Source organism: Hypomesus nipponensis, chromosome 7, assembly GCF_054491055.1.
Source record: "Hypomesus nipponensis isolate SF chromosome 7, ASM5449105v1, whole genome shotgun sequence".
In the NCBI taxonomy this organism is placed as follows: Eukaryota; Metazoa; Chordata; class Actinopteri; order Osmeriformes; family Osmeridae; genus Hypomesus; species Hypomesus nipponensis.
The window spans coordinates 11,722,296-11,749,535 of record NC_140367.1 but is presented as its reverse complement, the minus strand read 5'-3'; the positions used below and the strand labels follow the sequence as shown (position 1 = coordinate 11,749,535).

The following is a 27,240-nucleotide window of genomic DNA, read 5'->3' as shown; positions in this document are numbered from 1 at the left end:
ACTCTGCTATTACTTTCTTTTCTTCTCTCGCTTCCTCTGTTTGTCTCTCTCTTTCTTCCTCCGAGCCCCCGCACGCACAGACCCAAGCAGCTCATTATCTTCATGAGCAGAAATGGTGCCTCAGCCTCTCTCCTTCTCTCCCCTCCTCTTTTCTCCACCTCTCTCCTCTCCTTTCGCCCATCGCCTCTTTCCCGCTGGATCTCTTCCTTCTTCTTTCACCGCTGTTCCCTGCTCTCCTCTCCCTTTCCTTCTCTCTTCTCTTCTCCCCTCCTTTCCTCTCCCTTCCTCTCCTCTGCCCTTGCGTCTCTCTCTCTCTCTCTCTCTCTCTCTCTCTCTCTCTCTCTCTCTCTCTCTGAATGTGGATCTTCAGACAGTTGTTTGTGTGATCGTGCATGTTGAGCACAGGCTCCTACATTGTAGAGGAGGAATGTTCCCCTTCATCGTAACGGGGAGAGGAGAGTCTTTCACCAGAATGGCGCAGCAAGATCCATTCCCCCTGGAGACCACTGCATTCACGCACGCACACACTCACACACATAAGGGAAGAAATAAATGTTACAGGTGTGTGTGTGTGTGTGTCACAGATGGGTGGATGTGTTTGGACATCTAAGAAGAGAGGAGAAAAGAAAGGAAAACAAAGAGAAACAAACGGAAAGAGGAAAGATAGAGAACAACTTGACCGGATGGACCACTGTAATTGACACCTAGTGTTGTTTTTGCAATTGGGAAAAACACTAAACCCCATTCTCTGAATCAAATGTTCAGTGGTCAAAATCTGTTCGTCGAATCAGCTACTATTTTGGCTAAACTCTAAACACATTCTCATTCACTACAGTAAAAACATTTTTCACTGCGATGCACTTTTGCTGCAAATTGGTAAACACAGGGGGCAAACAGTAAACACAACTACAACACAGTTGTCATCTGTAAAACACAATGACTCAAAATTGTTCACACTTGGTTCTAATGGTGGTTTGGGACAATGTCAGCTTTCACCGTGGTGGCCGTATACGAGACTGGTTCAACATCAACAATCAACTTTTACCGTAAATGTTTGCCTTCCACCATACAGCCCTTTTCTCAACCCAATTGTAGAGTTTTTCTCTGCGTGGCGGTGGAAGGTCTATGACTGAAACCCATGTACCAGGGTAGATCTGCTACAGGTAATGGAATTGGCCTGTGGTGACATAGGTGTGGAGTGTTTTCAAGGCTGGATCCAGCACCCCACATGGGTTTACCCCATTGTTTCTTTGTTCTTTGTTGACAGTACTAAGCTGTGATGGTTACTGTCATATTTTCTTTATTGCTAAATGCAGTTACAGTGTATACATAAACACATTTTTCTTTACCTATACTATACCTACATACCCTGGATGCTGTTTTCTAAATTTTTTTGTGTTGTGTCTATTGATTGCTCCATAGTGTTTATATATTGATTTGCTGTGTTTATGATCTGAAAGCATTGTTTGATTTTGAGCACAGATTAAAATGGTGTAAATGGTTTGGGAGCGAGTGTTTGATATTTCCAGAAGAGTCAGAGGTTTTGGAAAAAGATTTGGTTTTGTGTTCAAGAAATGTGTTTTAACAATTGTGAAAAACAGTAACTGTCAAAGACAATGTGCTATTGCTCCATGGTAACTAACTGCTTCATTGACACAAACAGCGGCCCCGGTCACATCCTTCTTTAAGTTCATCAAGTCCAACTAAGCCCAAGGGGGTGTCTTCACAGAACCTGGACCCCACAAAAAGATACTCACCCCTTCATTATTCAGGGCTAGACATGTGGCACCTATCTATCTTGAAAACCAATATCGCGCTCGTACGGTCGTACCTCATTTTCTCATTGGCGGGCCAAATTCTCTGTGCGGGCAAAGCAGAGAAAGGGGAGGTAACCTTTCCCCTTGTGATGACATAAGGGGAAAGGTTTCAGATTGGACCGTTTGAGCTTTCATTTTCTCAAAGGCGGAGAAGAATACCCAAGGCTTGGTTTATACTTATTAAAATGTCTGGCCACTGTGGGACCAAAGGCAGGCTAGTGGAACTCCTATTATTGTTAAATAAATAAAGTGACATTTTCATGCCATGGGACCTTTAAACAGTTGTTCCAAACAGTTGCATAATTATATCAATAGTCCATGTCTATCAAAAGAGGAACTCTCCAATAAACAAGAAAGTAAAACAGGGAACAGGTTGTAATACATCAATATTAAAAACATAGCTTGAGACAAGAAAAATAACTTGTGATGAAGAATCCCTTGAGTATGGGCAAAACAACTAGCCTGGTCCCAACCAGACCCTCGTACATTTCATTTGCACAGAGGGTCTGGGATCGCTCCATTGACAAACGTTAACTTCCTTGAAGGCAGGTCCTCTGTTGAAGTTTAAAACTATTGGATCTGCCGAGAGCCACTCTGATTTGCCATAACCAATCGCAAGCGTTCGCCTTAGCCAACTCTTTCACCACTACTGTAACGGAGCTAGCTGCCGTAGCTGGAAAATCAAACTGTTCCCATACCCTGTGGGGAGGAGGGCCACAACATCATGGCCACCAACAAAACTCAGCAAGGAATGTTCTTGCTCCGGCTTTAACCTATGGATATTCGGTAGCGTTGCCACAACCGCAGAATAGTTTCGCTCACATCTTTATCCGCCGCCATTACTGAATTACTCAAACTAGTGCACGACATTAACGTCATCGTTCTCAGCCACTCCCTCTGTTCGCTGATTGGACCTACAAAAAATGTGTTTCTGGAAACCGACTTCAGAGCCAAGCTCCCAGACCTAGTACAGAAGCAAAATCCAAATTGAGTGGAAGTACGTAGGAGGGCAGAGCCAGGCTCCAAAACAACCAGGGTTAAAGTCAAATTTGTTAGACATTTGTCAGCAAGCGGAAACTGTCGCAATACTGTCTTAGGCCAAAAGGTTATGCTAGCTTTACAGAAGTTAAAACGTCAGCAATAATTGTTTTAGGCCAAAGAATATTATAGACATCTTACAGAATAGTAATTTTCTGTAAAGATTCTCCACAACTGCCCCTCCCCTCTCTCTGCCCCCCCCCCCCCCCCACACACACACACACACACACAGTGGTCCTGTCATACATAGTAAGACACCACCGACAGGTCTTCTTCTTATCCCTGTGATGCCGCTAAACCTCATCTGCCATGCTGAGAAACAAGCAGCATGTCACAGTATTACATCAAGGTATAGCATGCTGTATTGTATTGATCCGTTCTGTCGAATGTCGCCTTTCCTTTTTTCTCAAACACTGTAATTAAGGCTACCTCGAAGACCAGACATCTCATTTGGGCCGCCCCGAATGAGTTAAGTACAGAAAAAATAAACATCCATGGATTGCTGTCTACTGTAAGAGGAACCATGCAGGGAGATTCAAGACCTAAGGGATCTTGAAGTTGTCAAAACCTCAGATGTGGATTCGCACTGAAAATAATGGCCACACACAAGTAGATGAACATAAAAAACAAGACTATTCTCTGAAGTACCACAATTCTAGGTAATGGGGCTATTTAGGCTTGTAACATTGTAGAATAGTGAGAAGGGCACTGAGTTGACAAGTGCGTGAAAAGTGCATTCTATGGCTACCCCTTCTCTAGAAGACTCAAAAAACACATTTGGATTATCTTGGTACACACAAATCAATTCAATGTCATTGACTTGTATTGTAAAAATATGATTTATAGATTCAACATCTTCTTTTTTTAAATTAAGATCCACATATGTTTATTGTATGCAACTTCCTGCCACAGTAAATTCTGTGTTTGCTTAAACTTACATGGCAATGAAAACAAATTCTGATTCTGAAAACACTGTAAAAGACTAGCACCAAATGGTTCCAAAATTCTTCCCATTTGGTTTTGGTAAAGGATTTAAACATTAGGTCACAAACCTTTAGCTCTTTGTGGCTCACTTGAGAGACTGCTCCTAGATCAGATTTAGTCTCTGTTCCAAGTGGCAACAGGGATGGATTCGGGGAAGATCTCAGTTTTGACTGATCTCAGGTCTGTTGATGTGGACATGGCTCAACCCAGAGTGACTGAGAGGGTCAAGGGCGTCTCACCTTGGTACAACGGTGCCTTCTCTTATCGGGCGCAACAGCATCCACCTCGAACGGTACCTATTGGAAGCAACCACGTATGTTAGCGTGTTCCCTTATGTTCGAGGAAGGTCAACGCAAAAAATGGTGGGTGAAAAATGAAGAATAATGCGTAGGGCGCTAATGTGCTAGCACACATCACATTAGCTAATGGACGTGTCAGAATGCGGCCGTGCTTCTCATCACATACAATAGCTGTGTTGCAGCATGCGGTGACCTTGTGCATGGGATATGGTGATAGGCTAATTTTCTGGGGAACAGGGAGAGAGTTTGATACATGCGTTTATTATCTCGCCTCTGAGAGATGCTCTGGGGAGTCTTCGCATGTCGCCAAGGGCGATTCCACAAAGGTTATGCATAAAGAACAGACACTCAAGTGGATACACAAACACACACTCATGTGCATACAAATATACACATACATACACACACACAAACACACATACACTCACTTGTATGAAGGAATACAACACATTTGCACAATTGCACACAACACAACACATTTCTCTCTCAGAACAACCTGCTTGACCTCAACCAATCGTGCTTCAAGACTGGCCACTCCACAGAAACCGCCCTCCTGTCAGTCACCCCTGCCCTCCAGTCTGCCAGCTTCAAGGTCATCCGTCATCATTCTGCTGGACGTTTCTGCTGCATTTGATACGGTTAACCATCAGATTCTGCTCGCCAGACTTTCTGAGATGGGCATCAATGGTACTGCACTTCAGTGGATCTCATCCTACCTGTCGGGAAGACCTACCAGGTCTCCTGGGGAGGCAAAGTGTCAGACCCTCGCCAGCTCTCCACTAGTGTCCCACAGGGCTCGGTCCTTGGACCCCTCCTCTTCTCTCTGTACACCACCTCACTTGGACCAATCATTACCTCCCATGGCTTCTCGTACCACTGCTACGCTGACGACATGCAATCTAGTCTTTTGAAGAAGAAGAGATTTTGCTTGCAATTGAAAGGACTAACTGACATTCATTTATCAATTTAGACATTCCATAAATCCAGAATGGGTTCCCTACCCCCCTGAATCAACTGACCATATGCTATTCTGATTAATGATATAAGATATCCATATGCCGTGTCAAAATTCTATCAGGCTCTGTGCTTAAAAATCCATGTTGACATGTTGAAAAAAAAAGTGATTTCCCAGAACATATTCACGTGACGGCGTACATCCGAACTTCCTATGCTTTTTCTCCTCCTCAAAAACACATGGCCCCGGAACTCTCTGGAAGGGCTTCAGATTCCAAATGAGATGAGAGAGAGATTAAAGCCATATTTGTAATGACATTTCCATAATTCACCATAAAAAGACATGCCGTGCATAATCCACAGCGTAATTAAACACCGGCATCAGAGACTCCCCCGGGAGCCTGAGAGAGAGGGGACGGTGGAGAGATGGAGGGAGAGAAGGGGCACTGCGTCTGGCCGTAATTGGAGATATGCATGAAAAAAGACCATTTGAAGAGTGAAGAGGGAGAGGTGGCGAGAGAGGGAAAAAAAGGGATTGAGGGAGAGAGATCAAGATAGAGAGAAGTAGAAAAAAGGGAAAGGGGAAGGGGGAGGGGGTGAAAAAGGGGAAGGAAAAAGAGAGGTGGAGGGTGACAGAGAAAGTGAGAGAGAGAGAGAGAGAGAAAGAGAGAGAGAGAGAGAGAGAGAGAGAGGGAGGATGAGGTACAGTACTGTAGTTTTCCACCGTCAGTTCCAAGATGTCTTCCACTCTGCCCGTCACCGACAGCCATTACTTCCTGTCACATGATTTGAGCTCCTCAAATGGCTTGAGGTACGGCTGCTAAATGGGCTTGTCTACATGGAAGACCCACATGGCTGCACACCATCTCTCTACATCACACACACCCTCACACAGCACACAAACACCCCCCCCCCACGCTCCCAGCTGACAGGATATACAAACACGGTAAACAGGAGTCGTCAACGAACAGCGCAAGTGTTTTCAGAGAGGACCGTGAGGTGGTGTAGTGAGAAAAGAAAAAAACAAAACCTTTGTCTCTTTTCGTTCGAACGGTTTGGAGTCAGCACGGCCTTCACGACACAGCGGCATAACTGAGGGCCGTGTCCCGGAATCCTGCTCTGTCTTGCTCCCCGAAGCCACAGCAAATCATTTCGAAATTCAATTTCTCAGGGACAACGTGTCCCTAATGTCACTCTCCTTCACCTAACTCTTCAAAGAGTTTCGAAAGAGAGAGAGAGAGCGAGAGAGAGAGAAAGAGGGTGATAAAAAGAAGGAAAAGAGAGGTTGCAGTGTTCCGAAAATACTCCTCAACCATGTCTCCAAATAAAATAATGAGTCGTTTTGTTGAGCGAATGGGTTGGCCGTGGTATGAACTGCAAGTTTTCCTGAACATTCTTTGCTGTTAGCTGTTAAGACTGTGTATTTGTGAGTGGGAGCGGGTTATGTGAACATGTGTGTTTGTGAGGAGAGAGAGAGAGAGAGAGAGAGAGAGAGAGAGAGGAGGAGGAAGGAGGAAAGGAGGGTGTATGAGTGTGGGGGCTGTCTGTGTGTGTGTTCGTGTGTTGGCCTGGTAAGTCAGTCATCCCCTGCCATCTATTCTCATTAGGTCCCCTTCTCTGTCCACAACCCCTCTCCTCATCTCTTTCTCGCTCTCCCTGACATCCATCCCTTTCTCCTGTCCTCCCCCTGGTGCTGAGCTCAGTACTCAATCTGAGAGGGCTGACAAAGAGAGGGAGGGAGGGAGGGAGGGAGGGAGGGAGGGAGGGAGGGAGGGAGGGAGGGAGGGAGGGAGGGAGGGAGGGAGGGAGGGAGGGAGGGAGGAGGGAGGGAAGTAGGGAGGGAGGGAGAGTGACAGAGGGACAGATTGAAGAGAAGTGAGAGAAAGATCGGGGGGGATAGAAAGGAAAGAAAGGCAGATTGAGGAGGAGGACTAGAGATTGGCAAAGGGTGGAGGGAGGGGGAGAGAGAGAGAGAGAGAGAGAGGGGGGGGGGGACAAGTGCGACCTCATACATTTCGATGATGCAGGCTCCCTCCCAGGCGACGGGCGGAGAGGCGCGCCGGCGATCCTGCTGCGGCCCGGCGAGGTGACGTTCTGACCCCCCCTGAGCGCGCTGACGTGCCTCCGCCTGTCACCGCTGACGAGGACATTCATTCTTACAGAGACACACACACACACACGTGCGTATTCACTCACACCTGTCAGCTGAGGGCTGTCATTATCTCAGAGACACACCTGCATCGCACGCACACACCCTCCCCCCCGCTCACCACGCTTCTCGCTTCAAGGTTTAGTTAAGGCCTGGAGAGTTTCCCTCCCTCCCCTTCCCGGCAGCCCTGTAGAATGCCCGTTTCCCACTGTGTGTTGTATGGAGGAGAAGAACCAACTTTTAGGTGGAGAAAGATGAGGAGGAGGAGGAAGAGGAGGAGGAAGAGGAGGAGGAGGGAGAGGAAGAGGAAGAGGAGGAGGGAGAGGAGGAGGAGGAGAAGGAGGAAGAGGAAGTGGAGGATGAGGAGGAGGAGGAGGAGGAGGAGGAGGAAGAGGAGGAGGAGGAAGAGGAGGAGGAAGAGGAAGAGGAGGAGGGAGAGGAGGAGGAGGAGGAGGAGAAGGAGGAAGAGGAAGTGGAGGATGAGGAGGAGGAGGAGGAGGAGGAAGAGGAGGAGGAGGAAGAGGAGGAGGAAGAGGAAGAGGAGGAGGGGGAAACAAATCAACCTGAAGAGTTCAAATCATGCCTTGCATGTTAAGTTGGACCTGTATCTGTTTCTGCTGAGCCAGCTCGGTGTGTGTCAAAGTGTTTGCCCCACACTTATTTGTGTGTGGGTGTATGTGTGTGTGGGGGGTGGTGTTTCTGTAATTAGTCCAAGGTGAATCCGTTGACCGGTCTCCCTGTCAGGTGACAGTAGCAGAGACAGGAGGAGACACGAGGCACACTCTAAGAATCCTAGTTCTGTACTTGGGAAAGATCATTAGGAGGACCCAGACAGAGAGACAGACAGAGAGACCAGAGGTCAGGCAAGCAGACAAACATCCAGACAGACAGGATATTACTTCAGCCCTAAAGGACTGTCTGATGACTGTCTGGATTGCAAACACAAAGAAGGGAGAAAGAGAGAGGAAGAATTCTCAGAAATGCATCGGTAGAATTTTCTCGGAATGGCCAGGGCTTCAAACCATGCTTCATAAGCCCCCGGAATCAAACCCGGGGCTGCTTGCATATCGACCCTCGCACAAATCCTTCAGAAGCCTATCTTGCTCGTGAGCACATGTAAAATACCGCATGTTCACGATCCTGAACGAGATCACGTCGGTGGAAACGCCGCCGTCGTCACACAGCCCCTGAAGGTGTCCTCTCACGTCGCAGACGGATACCTTGCTGGGGCCAGGAAAGATTTTTATGTTGTCGTGAAACCTGGACCACAAAACTCTGGGGGTGGGGTGAGGGGAGGATGTGTGTGTGTGTGGGGGGGCACAGAATGCAGAATATTCACATCGTAAATCCCGCCGTAGTAAGCAGAGTCCCTGTCTTGGAGCACGGCGGTGAGTTTGTGCTGTGTGTCTTTTGTACTGAGTGTAGGTGTGTTCCAACAGTGCCATGAGCGCAAGTTTAGCCCCGAGATAAAGAAGAGAATGACATCATATAAGGTGTAAACACTGTTGTGGTTCTGCGGCTCTCTGTGGTTCTCGGAGTTGCAGTGCTCTGCCTTGTCCTGGTTAATAGTCTGAAGGTGAGAGGCAGGGGAACACCAGGCAATACTCTTTGCCAGGGACACATCTGTGCTCAAAATACCATCTAGAATCATTTCAATTAATTGTCTGTGCTTGATTATTTAGGTCCCTTTAGAACCAACTGTCTGCTCCAAGAAAGGCAGTCCCACTTCCCCGGTAACTCCAAGCACACTCAAACAGGTATTGGAAGGGTCTCTGATAGTCTTTTGATCATAGTGGTTGGGTAGAGGGAGGGAGGGAGGGAGGGAGGGAAAGAGAAAGAGAAAGAGAAAGAGAAAGAGAAAGAGAAAGAGAAAGAGAAAGAGAAAGAGAAAGAGAAAGAGAGAAAGATAAAAGAGAGATAGAGAGAAAGTGAAAAAGAGAGAAAGAGAGAAAGAGAGAAAGAGAAAGAGAGAAAGAGGAAAAGATTTAGAGAGAGAGGGGGGGAGGGAGGGAGGGAGGGAGGGAGATAGATAGATAGAGAGCGAGAGAGAGATCCCTTGGGCATCCTCATCATTTTTTGCAGTGAGAAAGGCTGAATCTCCCACAGGACAGTTCACCAACAGAGCCATCACTAGAGGGGAGACACCTGCGAGGAGAGAGAGCCTGAGCGAGAGATAAGGAGTGAGAGGAAGACAAACATATGAAGACACAAGAACACTGACAAAACCATTACGATTTGGCTGATGCTTTTCATTCCGTCCTCACGCCCATTGTCCATTTTAAAACAGATATGGAATAGCAACAATGAAACAAACTAAAGAAAAGCACACTGGCCAGAGATTGCATTTTTTGAACACCACAGTGCTAAGACATGCAGATACAACAGTGTACTACAACTTAGTCTAACATAGACCTAGAGAACAGCTTCTGATACCAACAATTGTTGCACATCTTCTGTCTGTCTCCTCCACCACCCCAGCCAGCCAGCCAGCCAGCCACGTCCGCCTTCTTTTCCACCACCCCAACCAGCCAGCCAGCCACGTCCCCCTCCTCCACCACCCCAACCAGCCAGCCAGCCACGTCCCCCTTCTTTTCCACCACCCCAACCAGCCAGCCAGCCACGTCCTCCTCCTCCACCACCCCAACCAGCCAGCCAGCCACGTCCCCCTCCTCCACCACCCCAACCAGCCAGCCAGCCACGTCCCCCTTCTTTTCCACCACCCCAACCAGCCAGCCAGCCACGTCCCCCTCCTCTACCACCCCAACCAGCCAGCCAGCCACGTCCCCCTCCTCCACCACCCCAGCCAGCCAGCCACGTCCCCCTACTCCACCACCCCAACCGAGCAGCCAGCCACGTCCCCCTCCTCCACCACCCCAACCAGCCAGCCAGCCAAGTCCCCCTCCTCCACCACCCCAACCAGCCAGCCAGCCACGTCTCCCTCCTCCACCACCCCGACCAGCCAGCCAGCCAGCCATGTCTCCCTCCTCCACCACCCCAACCAGCCAGCCAGCCACATCTCCCTCCTCCACCACCCCGACCAGCCAGCCAGCCAGCCATGTCCCCCTCCTCCACCACCCCAACCAGCCAGCCAGCCACGTCTCCCTCCTCCACCACCCCGACCAGCCAGCCAGCCAGCCATGTCTCCCTTTTCCACCACCCCAACCAGCCAGCCAACCACGTCTCCCTCCTCCACCACCCCAACCAACCAGCCAGCCATGTCCCCCTCCTCCACCACCCCAACCAGCCAGCCAGCCAGCCACGTCTCCCTCCTCCACCACCCCAACCAGCCAGCCAGCCACGTCTCCCTCCTCCACCACCCCGACCAGCCAGCCAGCCAGCCATGTCTCCCTTTTCCACCACCCCAACCAGCCAGCCAACCACGTCTCCCTCCTCCACCACCCCAACCAGCCAGCCAGCCATGTCTCCCTCCTCCACCACCCCGACCAGCCAGCCAGCCAGCCATGTCTCCCTCCTCCACCACCCCAACCAGCCAGCCAGCCACATCTCCCTCCTCCACCACCCCGACCAGCCAGCCAGCCAGCCATGTCCCCCTCCTCCACCACCCCAACCAGCCAGCCAGCCACGTCTCCCTCCTCCACCACCCCGACCAGCCAGCCAGCCAGCCATGTCTCCCTTTTCCACCACCCCAACCAGCCAGCCAACCACGTCTCCCTCCTCCACCACCCCAACCAACCAGCCAGCCATGTCCCCCTCCTCCACCACCCCAACCAGCCAGCCAGCCAGCCACGTCTCCCTCCTCCACCACCCCAACCAGCCAGCCAGCCACGTCCCCCTCCTCCACCACCCCAACCAGCCAGCCAGCCACATCCCCCTCCTCCACCACCCCAACCAGCCAGCCAGCCATGTCCCCCTCCTCCACTACCCCAGCCAAATGCAGCTACGGCCCTCATCATCCCACTAGTTTGCCAGCAGATACGAGGAGTCCGATTTGTCACAGGCGCTGGAGGAAGTTCAGCCCCTCAACTCCCAGGTGGACTCCTGGATGAGTCAGCAGAAACTCTCCCCAATTCCACCACAGATGCCCCCCCCCCCCCCCCCCCCCGCCACAGTCCCCACCATAATTTTCTCATTGCACGTTCCCAACTGCCCAGCCCCGTGATTAATGATGCGCCAGGGCAAGATTAAATATCAAAGACAAACTTCGACATCTCTACCTCCTCTTGAACACTATCTCAGAGTAATTGTCCGAAGCGCAAAGGCAAAAGCCATTACGCCGTAGCAGCCGTCTGAAAGATGAATGGCTCCCATCAAATGTCAAGCTCAACGTTGTATATAATTTGCATCCTGCTTTCATACTTGCATTTGGTGAACTGACTCAGATTTGTCCGGTGCAAAAGTTCACTTTGTTAAGTAGTTTTTTACATTTTTTTTATTGTTGTTATCATTCCGGAAAGCCACATTAACTTTACGGACGCACAAGAATGGCGAGGCTGACATTCTGAATTAATGTTAACAACGAGGAAATGAGCGATGATGTAAGTGGGAGAACGGCAATAGACTAACATTAAAAAGCGTGTTTTTCTGGAACAAGGTGACAATAGAAGGAGAGGTGAGATGGAGCGACGGCCATACGTGGAGATGTTCAGCGGGAATTGAGGAATTGAGTTTGAGCTGAGTGTCAGACATACAAAGTTCTGTATACAAATTGCAATATGTAGCAGACCAGCGTAATGGTGGAAATGGCGATGAAAGTTCTCCAACTGCTGAATGTGTGTGTGAAGGTTCTGTGAGTACTTGCATGGCCGTGTGCGGCAGTGTGTGTACATTTGGCCAGATCATATAACTGAGCAATAAGGTCATGGAACAGTGCAATGATCCGGACATTTTAAAAAGCTGGAGTAGTTCTGGTTTGTAGAATGAAGCCCACCCAGTTCTCTCTTTCATCTAACTCTCTCTCTCTTTCTCTTGCTCTTCTTGCTCTTTCTCTCTTTATCTCTCTCTCTTTCTCTCTTTATCTCTCTCCCCCCCCCCCTCAGAACATCACTCCCCACTGCTGGAGGAAGCATGAGCGGTCCATCTGCTCGCGCGCAAACACGCCGCGCGTCGACACGCGACAAGATTGTTTTCACGCCACTGGGCTGGGACTCGTCTCCCCGACAGCCGAGCGTGCCAGGCGGCCGTTCCCCCCGCATGCTAACGACCCGTGTTCTCTCATCGCTCACCCCACCCCACGCTCTCTCTCTCTCTCTCTCTCTCTACCTTTCTCTATCTCTCTCTCTGCCTCTCTCTCTACCTCTCTCTCTCACTCCCTCTTTCTCTCTCTCCTCACCACTTTGCCGTTCTCTCCTACCGCTGTCGTCGCCTGCATCCGTCAATCGTCCTCATCTCATTTCGATCAGTCCCCCCCCCCCCCCCTTGCAGGTCCATCTGTCATGCCCCCCTCGCCTCCAATCTCTCGTTCCTGTTCCCCCCCCCCCCCCCCTCTCTCTATTTGGGCAGGTAACAGTAGGTTGTGATTGACAGAAGACTCGCCCATCTCTCTATCGTGTTGCTGCCGTTTGGCTGTTTACCGTTGGCTAATTAACGACCTCAGTAGTTGAAGTACCACACACAGATACACACACAGAGACAGACACACACACAAAAACAGACCCACAGACACACACATATACAAACATATGCTCCGGAACACACACACCCTGTTTGTTCCCCCGGGACCCTGGTGTGAAGGAGACAGTCTGAACCAAACAAACTAATCCTAGGGACAAATGACAGCAGGCATGACCGTTTATACTGAATGTGTGCAGGCACACACGCACGACAACGCTACTGTGCAGTACATGTTCCATAGATGTCCCATTAGATTCTCCCCAGAGCACAGTGAGCACTTCACTTCAACACAATTACGGGAACAATGGTAGAGTTGTTTAATCAAACAAAAGAAGAGGAATTCCACGGCTGGTGAAGTCACTCCAGTTCTGGGGGTCATTTGGAGTTGGGATGGTCGGACTCATTATTGAAAGGAGGGCGACTTTGTAGTGCTGTCCCTTTGAGTAACATTCTCCGTTTATCCGGGGGCCTGCTGCCTTGCTTGTGTGTGTGTGTGTGTTTGTGTTGTAATCTATTGTTGAGGGAGTTAAGGGAGAATCCCCCCCCCCAATGGAGAGAATATGCACACACATACACATTTAAACACAGACAAACAGACACACACATACACACAGACATACAGACACACACACAGAGACTCCCTGGCCTGATTGTTCACTCTGAATGGGAGAATGAATTCCGACTGATAATCCTCAGCCCTGTGGAACCACAGAGACAGACCTGACCTTCACTCCCCGCACACATGAAACTGACGCTCGCACACCAACACACACGCGAGCGCTGAACCTGTGCTCTGGGAATCCCACAGTCGGAGCAGGAGAGCGTTGGTGCTCAACAACAGTCCTGGTGTACAGAGGGAGCCCGACAGAGAGGACAAGAGAGAGAGACTTAAAGAGAAGGAGACAGATGGAGAAAAACAGAGAGACGGAGAGAGAGAGACAGAGAGAGAGAGGGGGGGAGAGAGAGAGAGAGAGAGAGAGAGAGAGAGAGAGAGAGAGAGGGGGGAGAGAGAGAGAGAGAGGGAGAGGGAGAGGGAGAGGGAGAGGGAGAGGGAGAGGGAGGGAGAGAGAGAGAGAGAGAGAGAGAGAGAGAGAGAGAGAGAGAGAGAGAGAGAGAGAGGGAGAGAGAGAGAGAGAGAGAGAGAGAGAGAGAGAGAGAGAGAGAGAGAGAGAGAGAGAGAGAGAGAGAGAGAGAGAGAGAGAGAGAGAGAGGAAAGCCTAGTGCCACTGAGGCATCCGACTCCAATCAAAGAGAGATGTTTAATTCAGAGCGGAGGACTGAGGGGTCCACGGTTGAAAAGAGGTGGATAGAGGCCCTTCCCTGGGGTGGCGTGCTGGAGGGGGTGAGTCATGGTGACCTTGCCGTCAGTGTCCCTCTCCAGTCACCCGGAGAGACATTAGCATGCAGTGACAACACAGAAGACAGCGTGTTCCAACCCAACCTGAGTTCCCGAGCAGATGTTGTAAACACAAGGTCAACACTCGAAGCAGGACAGAAGAGAGCAGAAGCACCATTTTCGATTGTGATCGTTTGCATCTCAAGCAAAGCCGCGTGAAGGCTGGAAGGATGTGACAAAGCTCTACAACCTTAGAGACAGAGTGCCGAGTCATGGCCCCATCGCTTCAACGAAATCCCTCAAAACTGAAACAGGCGTCGAGGTGACTGACATCGCCAAAAATACACCTCGGAGTCACTTCTGGTGGTTTTTCCAAGCCCAGGTGACAGATGGGTTGTGACAAGATAGCTTGAATGTGGGTGGTCAACCTGCCCTGACTCCAGACCCAGGAGATGGGTGGATGCTGCATAGAGACAGAGTCCAAAACTGGAAGCTTGACATAGTAGGCTGTGTCATAGCAGGGAAATCCTGAGGAAACAGGTAGACAGGTGAATGTTGTTTGTTTCCGTTTCATTGTTGCATTCTTCTGCGGCGTGGACTATGAGTCCCGTTCCACACCAGTGTGGATTTGCTGGTTGCACCTGAGGTCGTTTCAAGTGTAAAGAAAGTCAGTCTATTGGATGGTGTTTTCACAAGCACAATCAAGGAGCTGGTTCATGCATGAGACTCCGAGACCTAGCGCGTCACTAGCAAGTCGTCCTCTCGCGCTGTCAGGGCACTCCTTCCTAACAGGGCGGGGTACATAGCAGGGTATCACAGCATATGCATCGCTAGTGCGACACAGGCGCTCGCAGTCATCCTGCTGCCTCCGCCTCCCCGGCCTCCGCCCTGGGTTCTGTGTTTCCTATCGTAGGGGGAATGCGTCGCTGCTCCCTGCTCGGAGGTCGAGACGGTGCCTACGTTGGGTGCAGCAGGGAGCCGATGCAAGCGGAACCATGATGCCAAATCATGGATTACAATCATGTGTTTTATCATGTGCAATAACGTATCGAGTAAATACTACTACTGAGTCCTCCTGCCTGAAACAGCGATTGTGTTTGACATGTATTCCCCATGTAATTATGCTTTGTAGAAACCAGGTGTATGTACAAAATAGGACTCTCAGCTGTTGCACATCTCATGAATTTTGCACCCTGGATGACAACTCATAATCGGCAAGCACAAAGAGCTCGCACAGACAGGCACAAACGTAGGTGACACGCACACACACACACACCTCTGCTCCCTCATTGTGAGTGTTCTTATTCAGAGCAGACGCTCCCTCCGGAGATGTCCGTCTCAGCTCAGAGCAACAGGGACAAGGGCGTCTCCGACACACCGATCCGAGCTCACAGTGGTGTTTGTCTGGTGGGTGAAGGCAGAATGTGTGTGTCTGTGTGTGTTCTCGTGTGTCCTGGCTGTGTGTTCGTGAGAGACGAGGCGATCTTGGCCAGCTTGGGATCAAGCTGTCAGCGTTCACCTCAAGCCTGTTTCCAGAGCGCTTTCAGCAAGACACAGGGCCCGAAGCCTGAAAAGACCAGGACACATTGGTGTCTCCTCCCCTCCCCTCCCCTCCTCATCTAAAGTAGTGTCTCCTCCCCTCCCCTCCTCATCTAAAGTAGTGTCTCCTCCCCTCCCCTCCTCATCTAAAGTAGTGTCTCCTCCCCTCCCCTCCTCATCTAAAGCAGTGTCTCCTCCCCTCCCCTCCTCATCTAAAGTAGTGTCTCCTCCCCTCCCCTCCTCATCTAAAGTAGTGTCTCCTCCCCTCCCCTCCTCATCTAAAGTAGTGTCTCCTCCCCTCCCCTCCTTATCTAAAGTAGTGTCTCCTCCCCTCCCCTCCTCATCTAAAACTAGTGTCTCCTAACCTGACCTCACTTCCCTTCACCTCCTCATCTAAGGAGTCTGTATCACACTTCTGGTGCCAAGGAGCAGTCGGAGACAGCGAGGGGGGAAGGTTGAAGGGAGGGAGCGTAGCAGAGGTAACCGAGGTAGGAAGAGAATGAAAGAGAGGGGGGGGCATACATAAGATGGGAAGGTGATTTGAGTCAATGGGTTTCTATCTGTATTTGATCTCGGGTCACACCGAAATGGCCAACTGTCCTGTTTAATGCACTGCTCAAGTCATCTCAATATCACGTAGGACGACACACACACATGCACACACACACACACACATAAACGGTATTTCAATGAAGGATTTGATGAAAGAGTTCTGAAAAGTATTTCACTCCAAACTCCAGCACGTTGGGAACCCGACTGTCCAGCCCGGATGGGAAATAAGCAGGGGAAGAGGGTTCACACAGGGCACCCACCATGGAGTCCAGTAACCAGTCATGGTGCCTGTTCAACCATGCCGGCACGCACAGGGTACCTTGGTTCACCTCGTTATTTGCTTGGCTAAAAGAAAGTTCTCACAATGTAAGCACCTGCTCCCAAAGTCAAAGAGAAAGCCCGAAAGGGGGGGTAAAAGACAGGAGTTTGTCTAAGGCGGGGGGGGGGGGGGGGAGGGGGGGGTTAAGGGGAAAGTGAGTTGCGAGGGAGAGTCGAAATGGAGTAGTGCTGAGTGGTGAGGGGGCGTTGAATCAGATCAGATAATACGCCTCCCTTTCAGGGCACGTCATCGTCAGATCACCCCACCCCCCAGCAACATCCCCCCCTCCCCCTCCCTCCCTCCCCCCAGCCCAGCCCAAACACGCACGCCTTCGCATATTCCTGGAGCGGAGCGTTTAAAAGGAACAGCAGATTGAGTGGTCTGTTTCTCTCTCGGACGCTTCATGTCTAATTCACCAGTCCTGTTAGTGCTACCTTCAAACAGTCACGAGCTCAGGAAGAGCACATGTCCTCTTTGGACCCTCTGAATCTTTCAGGAGCCCGAGTACCGAATGCATCCACACACACAGACACACGTGTTCAACCGTACCGTTTCTCTAACTCTAATAGTACATGGAGCTCTGAAACGGCACGGAACACAATAATACTACATTCTGTGTGTGTGTGTGCGTGTGTGTGTCTGTGGAAGTGTTTGCAGGACCCCTGCGGCTGATTAAGGAGGGCAGCCTCTCAGAACGTCCTCACCCGTCCCTCTCCAAGCGGCCCCCGGGGGGCCTGCCCGCACCCATGACATACGATCAGCCAGGGGTGTGTGACACTGGCACACGCGGAACAAAACAAAGACACAGAGCCAGCCACACACACACCCGCACGCACGCACACACACGCGCGCAGAACAACAAACAAAGGCTTCCACGTGCGACTCGGGGCGGCCGAACATTTGCCCTCCTCACGCTCGCCCTCTCGTCTCCTCACCCTCCCTTTCGGTTGTTCGTCCTTCTACTCCTCTGCCTCCTCGAGGGAGAGGGGAAGGGGGGACTTTGGGCCAGGAAGGGGAGGGAGAGGGGAGGAAGGGGTTTATTAGAAAGCCAGAGCGAAGAGCTCTCATTTGGACGGGAGATAAGAAGCAAAGGGGTGAGGGTGGGGGGTCCGCCAGCAAACAAACAGGCGGATGGGACCGTCAGCGAGCGTGTGTGTGGTGGTGGTGGTGGGGTTGGGGGGTGGGTCTGAATGCTCCTGAGCTCCAGTTAAAGGGCTCGTTAGCGAGACAAACGAGAGCAAGAAGCACAACGGCAAGCCCGACCAAGAACACCCTCCGTCCCCCCCACAGTGCTCACGGCCCGGAGGAGGAGGAGGTTGGGGAGGGGGGGTGGTCTGGACGAGGCATCGTCACCTCTCATCTCAGAGTATCATACGGTCATCAAAAGCCCCTTTTCAATCAGTCACCGGCTCATTTTCTCCCCCTCTCCCCCCCCCCCTCTCTGTCTCTCTCCCTTCAGTGTAAATTGCCAAACTGAGTCATCCTTTGATGTGTACGCTCCACCATTCCATACTTCCAGTCCTTCCTTTTTCTTCCCTCCCTCACCCAGCGCTCCCAAACCTTAACTTCTCCATCTCCTCCCCTGCTATCCATAATGGCTATTTTGCCAGGTCCAAGACACACAAATACACACACAAACACACACACACACAAGGGCCAGACTAAAACTAATATTCAGTTGCTGGAACACACCTGGAGACCTCTTATGCAACTAAGAGTTAACCCATGGATGAGCTGAGAATTCTAAGGGGGCTGGACTGGGGCACGTGTTTTACGAGTTCCTCACAGAAGCCTGCTCAAGAGCACTCCAACGTTGCTTTTAAAGTCAAGTGTTTGTGTGCGCGTGCGTGTGTCTGTGAGTGTGTGTCCTCAGTCACAAGCAGTCACAAGGAGAATGGGTTTACTACAGCCCTGACCCAACAGTATCCCGTTAAAACCAAAGGAGAGACGAGGTCACAGCTGTACCACCGGCTACGAATGAACAATGCAGAAATGACCCTTTTATGGTTTTAAATGTCAGCCGTGATGTCTGGAATGACTGCGATACCCTGAACTGCTTTGTCAAGCTCCAGTGAGAGGGTCCCGGCCATTAGGCTGGGCTGTTCATTTGTGAGCAAATGACACACGAGGGACATTGAAAGTTTCGACCAACCTGCTAAGTAGAGAGAAAGGGTCACCTGGTTACGAATGCTGGGGGAGCTGGCTGCTAAGGTTATTGTTTCTTCTTTGCATGAAACGTATGTGGTAGAAGGGTCTGGAAAGACGAAGGAATTTCACCACACACAAGAACAATGTTTTAGACACCCTTCACTGGATTCGCGGTGTTGAAACTAGGCCTCTACAAATTGACTGTCAACATATCAGGATGATATTATTTGACGATATGAGGCCACTTTGATCTGCGTTGATACGAAAGCTTAAAATCCAAAAGTACTTCTTCACTTTTCCCCTGGCCCTTTCAAACTGTGTGGTTAAAGATTGACTTGGTTCCTCTATGTTGATTGTGTGTGACATTAAGGGTGACTTGTTGAAGAACATTTCAGATTAATTTGAGATAAGGTTAAGACAAATTCAAGACCAGGCCAGGGTTACACCTCAGTTCCTTTGGTGCAGACAAAAGTACTCCAACCTGTCCTTGAAATTAGATCATTTTGGCCTCTCACCAAGGCTCCTTCCCTCGTATTAAAACACCCCAATTTGTACAGAAGAGCATTTGAGATGAGGTAGGGAAAGTTTCTTGGTGACAATTGAACCAGCCCATATCTGACATATGTCCTGACATTTCATTGTTATTGAATGTTTAGCCAGATAGACCTAACATAATCAGGTGATCAACTGAATATATACACGAATCGTAAAGAAAATGAATTTGCATCACAACATCTTTCGTTCTCTTTTTCCGCACATTAAAGATTCCAGCAGCGTACACTAGTGCCCTTATTGGTAACACTTTACAATAAGGGTGCGTTAATGAGCGTTCATTAATGGTTTAACTTATGCATGAATCGTCATCAGTTATTACATAACTCAGAAAGTAATTAATGATGCACTGATAATGAGCACATCATTTGTGAATACGGAGTCATAGATGCCGCATTGTGGTAATTAACACATGAATTAAGGTATTACCATTAGTTTACCCTGTTTACTCAGGGTTTTAGTTCACAAAGTTAATTAGCAGTATTAGTTTGCACGTTTAACTAAAGAAGATAACTCATCTATCAATAAATGTGTTAATATTGATAGGAATTGATACATGATTCCAGATTGAATTAATTGTAAATCATATGTGACTCCCTATTAACAAATGATGTGCTCATGATCAGTGCATGATTAAGTACTTTCTGAGTTTTGTATAAACTGATGATGATTCATGCATAAGTTAAACCATTAAAGAACGCTCATTAATGCACCCTTATTGTAAAGTGTTACCGATCAGGGCACTAGTGTAGGCTGCTGATATCTTTAATGTGCGGAAAAAGAGAACGAAAGATGTTGTGATGAAAATTCATTTTCTTTACGATTCGTGTATGTTCGAGAATTAAAGAACGCTCATTAATGCACCCTAATTGTAAAGTGTTACCAGTCCTATCACAGTTTATGTGCACTGTGAAGTTAATATATTTGTCATGAAAAGAGCCAACTATTTGTTATCTTCCTTATTTTCATCTGCTATCCAAGCTATGTGCCTTTTGTAACTTGTGTTTCCTTCTATGATGTCAAGGTCACTGGACTATAGAATAAGCACATTCAAGTAATTTCTGTAAAACCCCTGTGTATTTCTAAACAAATAAATTAGTTCACAGATATCTATAGTTGTGACATTTGATTTTATTCAAACTGGCGTAAACGCAAATCCTGATGAATCCATCTCTTGTTTAAGTGTCTGACTGTTTCAACTAAACTTAAATGAAAGAAGAAAAAAAAATTATGCTTGTTGCTTGATCCACATTTTCCTTTACGGATGTTCTTCCTCAGCCTTCAAACAATCCTACATCTTTTGCAACACAGCATCTGGCAAAAGAAATATCAATTCAAGCCACAAGTCACATGTCAACAGTAAAATGACCAAATATGTCTATGGATTAAAACCAGTCTATAGACTTGTACTTACATATTTCCACCCCCACAGTCTGAATTGCTGTCTGCAAGTTCATTACCACGGCATGCCTTGGCACATCTTCCATCCTCACATGAAGCATAAGCATCTGGAAAGAGTGAACCGTACAGTAGCTATTCAATGGCAGTAGAAAACAGCAAACAATGTATCTATACACCACAGTGTACAGAAGCAAAGATGATTTATCCAAAAGGAAACACAGAGGTAGATGCAGTGACAATAAAGTTAAACATTACTTACTGCACACCAGTGCAATCATCATCAGCACAACGTACAGCACGATCACTGGCTTCATGGCTTCTCTTTGGGGTGTTGATGCTGTCCACTGAGAACTGAGGAAAACGTCTGACTGTGACCTGGTTGCACCTGCTTTTATACATGATGAACTCTGCTGCAATCACATTCAGGCTGTTGCCACACACGTTACCTCATCTTGGTTTTACAGGATTTGTCAGACAACTAACACAAAGCAAAGTCGAGGGGGGTATTCCAGAAAGCAGGTTATGCCACATTACCAGGTAAGTTAACTCCCCAGCTGACACCCAGCATTGTAGCAGCATTGCAGGTGGGTTAACTTACCCGGTTATGTTGCAATACCTGCTTTCTGAAATACCCCCAGGTTTCAGACTCTGCACCCAAGTCAAAATTGAGGGAGGCTAAGAAAGCATTACAACTAAAGATAGTTTGTAAATGATAGGCATACCATTTCTTATTTTGACTAAAACATAAAAATACTATTACATGAAGCTCAAAAAAACAGTATTTGCGCATAAAATTAGAGTGAAAAAGATTTGCGCATTTGCATTAGCTATTGATGTCCTTGCCGAAGCTGATATAAAACCTGTGTCCCTGAACTGTTGTATAGTGGGTTAAGCAAGCAGAGTTTCTATAGCCTAGTAGTTCATTGTGCACAGCAAGCTTGAAAGGAAAAAAGGGATATGAATTAGGGGCCGGTTCCTCAGTTGAGTTTTATGTCTAACAACGCCTTCTGCAGCTGACCAATGCCTTTCACCTGAGAATCTCCCAAAAAAATAAGATATCAACAACGATCATATTATTATTCAGAGCATGAATGTTAGATTAGTTTGGAGGATTGATATCCACAAGACAAATTCAAGACCAGGCCAGGGTTACGACTCAGTTCTGTTGTTGGAGACAAAAATACTCAAACCTGTCCTTGAAATGGGATCATTTTGGCCTCTCACCAAGGCGCCTTGACTCATATTACAACACCCCAACTTGTGCAGAAGAGCATTTGAGATGAGTTAGTGAAAGTAACTTGGTGACAGTTGAACCAGCCCAAATCTGATATATGTCCTGACATTTCAGTGTTATTGAATGTTTAGCCAGATAGACCTAACAAATTGAGGTGATCAACTGAATATATACATGAATCGTAAAGAAAATGAATTTGCATCACAATATCTTTTGTTCTCTTTTTCCGCACATTAAAGATTCCAGCAGCGTACACTCATGCCCTTAGCCGGGTTTCCGAGATTCGTTAAGAGCTTCTTAACGAATCTGGAAAACCCGGCCCTTATCGGTAACACTTTACAATCAGGGTGCATTAATGAGCGTTCATTAATTTTCATTTCATTTTTATTAGGATCCCCATTAGCGGCCCATTTAATGGCAGCTAATCTTCCTGGGGTCCTCTTTAAAATATTCACAACATAAAATTACAAAAAGCAATAACAACACAAATTACAATCAAAAGAATTCAAACATTGCAATTACATTCAAAATATTACCAGGTACCATTAATGGTTTAACTTATGCATGAATCGTCATCAGTTATTACATAACTCAGAAAGTACTTAATGATGCACTGATCATGAGCACATCATTTGTTAATAGGGAATCATGGGTGCCGCCATTGTGGTAATAAACACATGAATTAAGGTATGACCATTTGTTTACCCTGTTTACTCAGGGTTTTAGTTCATACAGTTAATTAACAGTATTAGTTTGCACGTTTAACTAAAGAAGATAACTCACCTATCAATAAATGTGTTAATATTGATAGGAATTGATACAGGATTCCAGATTTAATTAATCGTAAATCATATGTGACTCCCTATTAACAAATGATGTGCTCATGATCAATGCATGATTAAGTACTTTCTGAATTTTGTATGTACTGATGATGATTCATGCATAAGTTAAACCATTAAAGAACGCTCATTAATGCACCCTTATTGTAAAGTGTTACCAATAAGGGCACTAGTGTAGGCTGCTGATATCTTTAATGTGCGAAAAAAGAGAACAAAAGATGTTGTGATGAAAATTCATTTTCTTTACGATTCGTGTATGTTCGAGAATTAAAGAACGCTCATTAATGCACCCTAATTGTAAAGTGTTACCAATCCTATCACAGTTTATGTGCACTGTGAAGTTAATATATTTATCATGAAAAGAGCCAACTATTTGTTATCTTCCTTATTTTCATCTGCTATCCAAGCTATGTGCCTTTTGTAACTTGTGTTTCCTTCTATGATGTCAAGGTCACTGGACTATAGAATAAGCACATTCAAGTAATTTCTGTAAAACCCCTGTGTATTTCTAAACAAATAAATTAGTTCACAGATATCTATAGTTGTGACATTTGATTTTATTCAAACTGGCGTAAACGCAAATCCTGATGAATCCATCTCTTGTTTAAGTGTCTGACTGTTTCAACTAAACTTAAATGAAAGAAGAAAAAAAAATTATGCTTGTTGCTTGATCCACATCTTCCTTCACGGATGTTCTTCCTCAGCCTTCAAACAATCCTACATCTTTTGCAACACAGCATCTGGCAAAAGAAATATCAATTCAAGCCACAAGTCACATGTCAACAGTAAAATGACCAAATATGTCTATGGATTAAAACCAGTCTATAGACTTGTACTTACATATTCCCACCCCCACAGTCTGAATTGCTGTCTGCAAGTTCATTACCACGGCATGCCTTGGCACATCTTCCATCCTCACATGAAGCATAAGCATCTGGAAAGAGTAAACCGTACAGTAGCTATTCAATGGCAGTAGAAAACAGCAAACAATTTATTTATACACCACAGTTTACAGAAGCAAAGACGATTTATCCAAAAGGAAACACAGAGGTAGATGAAGTGACAATAAAGTTAAACAGTACTTACTGCACACCAGTGCAATGATCATCAGCACAACAAACAACACGATCACTGGCTTCATAGCTTCTCTTTGGGGTGTTGATGCTGTCCACTGAGAACTGAGGAAAACGTCTGACTGTGACCTGGTTGCACCTGCTTTTATACATGATGAACTCTGCTGCAATCACATTCAGGCTGTTGCCACACACGTTACCTCATCTTGGTTTTACAGGATTTGTCAGACAACTAACACAAAGCAAAGTCGAGGGGGGTATTCCAGAAAGCAGGTTATGCCACATTACCAGGTAAGTTAACTCCCCAGCTGACACCCAGCATTGTAGCAGCATTGCAGGTGGGTTAACTTACCCGGTTATGTTGCAATACCTGCTTTCTGAAATACCCCCAGGTTTCAGACTCTGCACCCAAGTCAAAATTGAGGGAGGCTAAGAAAGCATTACAACTAAAGATAGTTTGTAAATGATAGGCATACCATTTCTTATTTTGACTAAAACATAAAAATACTATTACATGAAGCTCAAAAAAACAGTATTTGCGCATAAAATTAGAGTGAAAAAGATTTGCGCATTTGCATTAGCTATTGATGTCCTTGCCGAAGCTGATATAAAACCTGTGTCCCTGAACTGTTGTATAGTGGGTTAAGCAAGCAGAGTTTCTATAGCCTAGTAGTTCATTGTGCACAGCAAGCTTGAAAGGAAAAAAGGGATATGAATTAGGGGCCGGTTCCTCAGTTGAGTTTTATGTCTAACAACGCCTTCTGCAGCTGACCAATGCCTTTCACCTGAGAATCTCCCAAAAAAATAAGATATCAACAACGATCATATTATTATTCAGAGCATGAATGTTAGATTAGTTTGGAGGATTGATATTCACAAGACAAATTCAAGACCAGGCCAGGGTTACGACTCAGTTCTGTTGTTGGAGACAAAAATACTCAAACCTGTCCTTGAAATGGGATCATTTTGGCCTCTCACCAAGGCGCCTTGACTCATATTACAACACCCCAACTTGTGCAGAAGAGCATTTGAGATGAGTTAGTGAAAGTAACTTGGTGACAGTTGAACCAGCCCAAATCTGATATATGTCCTGACATTTCAGTGTTATTGAATGTTTAGCCAGATAGACCTAACAAATTGAGGTGATCAACTGAATATATACATGAATCGTAAAGAAAATGAATTTGCATCACAATATCTTTTGTTCTCTTTTTCCGCACATTAAAGATTCCAGCAGCGTACACTCATGCCCTTAGCCGGGTTTCCGAGATTCGTTAAGAGCTTCTTAACGAATCTGGAAAACCCGGCCCTTATCGGTAACACTTTACAATCAGGGTGCATTAATGAGCGTTCATTAATTTTCATTTCATTTTTATTAGGATCCCCATTAGCGGCCCATTTAATGGCAGCTAATCTTCCTGGGGTCCTCTTTAAAATATTCACAACATAAAATTACAAAAAGCAATAACAACACAAATTACAATCAAAAGAATTCAAACATTGCAATTACATTCAAAATATTACCAGGTACCATTAATGCTTTAACTTATGCATGAATCGTCATCAGTTATTACATAACTCAGAAAGTACTTAATGATGCACTGATCATGAGCACATCATTTGTTAATAGGGAATCATGGGTGCCGCCATTGTGGTAATAAACACATGAATTAAGGTATGACCATTTGTTTACCCTGTTTACTCAGGGTTTTAGTTCATACAGTTAATTAACAGTATTAGTTTGCACGTTTAACTAAAGAAGATAACTCACCTATCAATAAATGTGTTAATATTGATAGGAATTGATACAGGATTCCAGATTTAATTAATCGTAAATCATATGTGACTCCCTATTAACAAATGATGTGCTCATGATCAATGCATGATTAAGTACTTTCTGAGTTTTGTATGTACTGATGATGATTCATGCATAAGTTAAACCATTAAAGAACGCTCATTAATGCACCCTTATTGTAAAGTGTTACCAATAAGGGCACTAGTGTAGGCTGCTGATATCTTTAATGTGCGAAAAAAGAGAACAAAAGATGTTGTGATGAAAATTCATTTTCTTTACGATTCGTGTATGTTCGAGAATTAAAGAACGCTCATTAATGCACCCTAATTGTAAAGTGTTACCAATCCTATCACAGTTTATGTGCACTGTGAAGTTAATATATTTATCATGAAAAGAGCCAACTATTTGTTATCTTCCTTATTTTCATCTGCTATCCAAGCTATGTGCCTTTTGTAACTTGTGTTTCCTTCTATGATGTCAAGGTCACTGGACTATAGAATAAGCACATTCAAGTAATTTCTGTAAAACCCCTGTGTATTTCTAAACAAATAAATTAGTTCACAGATATCTATAGTTGTGACATTTGATTTTATTCAAACTGGCGTAAACGCAAATCCTGATGAATCCATCTCTTGTTTAAGTGTCTGACTGTTTCAACTAAACTTAAATGAAAGAAGAAAAAAAAATTATGCTTGTTGCTTGATCCACATCTTCCTTCACGGATGTTCTTCCTCAGCCTTCAAACAATCCTACATCTTTTGCAACACAGCATCTGGCAAAAGAAATATCAATTCAAGCCACAAGTCACATGTCAACAGTAAAATGACCAAATATGTCTATGGATTAAAACCAGTCTATAGACTTGTACTTACATATTTCCACCCCCACAGTCTGAATTGCTGTCTGCAAGTTCATTACCACGGCATGCCTTGGCACATCTTCCATCCTCACATGAAGCATAAGCATCTGGAAAGAGTAAACCGTACAGTAGCTATTCAATGGCAGTAGAAAACAGCAAACAATTTATTTATACACCACAGTTTACAGAAGCAAAGACGATTTATCCAAAAGGAAACACAGAGGTAGATGAAGTGACAATAAAGTTAAACAGTACTTACTGCACACCAGTGCAATGATCATCAGCACAACAAACAACACGATCACTGGCTTCATAGCTTCTCTTTGGGGTGTTGATGCTGTCCACTGAGAACTGAGGAAAACGTCTGACTGTGACCTGGTTGCACCTGCTTTTATACATGATGAACTCTGCTGCAATCACATTCAGGCTGTTGCCACACACGTTACCTCATCTTGGTTTTACAGGATTTGTCAGACAACTAACACAAAGCAAAGTCGAGGGGGGTATTCCAGAAAGCAGGTTATGCCACATTACCAGGTAAGTTAACTCCCCAGCTGACACCCAGCATTGTAGCAGCATTGCAGGTGGGTTAACTTACCCGGTTATGTTGCAATACCTGCTTTCTGAAATACCCCCAGGTTTCAGACTCTGCACCCAAGTCAAAATTGAGGGAGGCTAAGAAAGCATTACAACTAAAGATAGTTTGTAAATGATAGGCATACCATTTCTTATTTTGACTAAAACATAAAAATACTATTACATGAAGCTCAAAAAAACAGTA

The 27,240-nt window shown here is 46.5% G+C and overlaps 3 long non-coding RNA genes across 3 annotated transcripts; all 3 read right to left on the bottom strand.

Moving 5' to 3' along the window:
- Positions 1-20,369: 20,369 nt before the first annotated feature.
- On the bottom strand, positions 20,370-21,034 carry LOC146276795 (uncharacterized). The gene is made up of 3 exons (XR_014762491.1): positions 20,919-21,034; positions 20,673-20,766; positions 20,370-20,572 (listed from the first exon to the last, which is right to left on the bottom strand). It is a non-coding gene; the product is annotated as an uncharacterized LOC146276795 (long non-coding RNA).
- A 2,235-nt stretch (positions 21,035-23,269) lies between these two features.
- On the bottom strand, positions 23,270-23,937 carry LOC146276794 (uncharacterized). The gene is made up of 3 exons (XR_014762490.1): positions 23,819-23,937; positions 23,573-23,666; positions 23,270-23,472 (listed from the first exon to the last, which is right to left on the bottom strand). It is a non-coding gene; the product is annotated as an uncharacterized LOC146276794 (long non-coding RNA).
- Positions 23,938-26,169: 2,232 nt separating this feature from the next.
- Positions 26,170-26,835, bottom strand: LOC146276793 (uncharacterized). The gene is made up of 3 exons (XR_014762488.1): positions 26,719-26,835; positions 26,473-26,566; positions 26,170-26,372 (listed from the first exon to the last, which is right to left on the bottom strand). It is a non-coding gene; the product is annotated as an uncharacterized LOC146276793 (long non-coding RNA).
- Between the last annotated feature and the right edge of the window lie 405 nt (positions 26,836-27,240).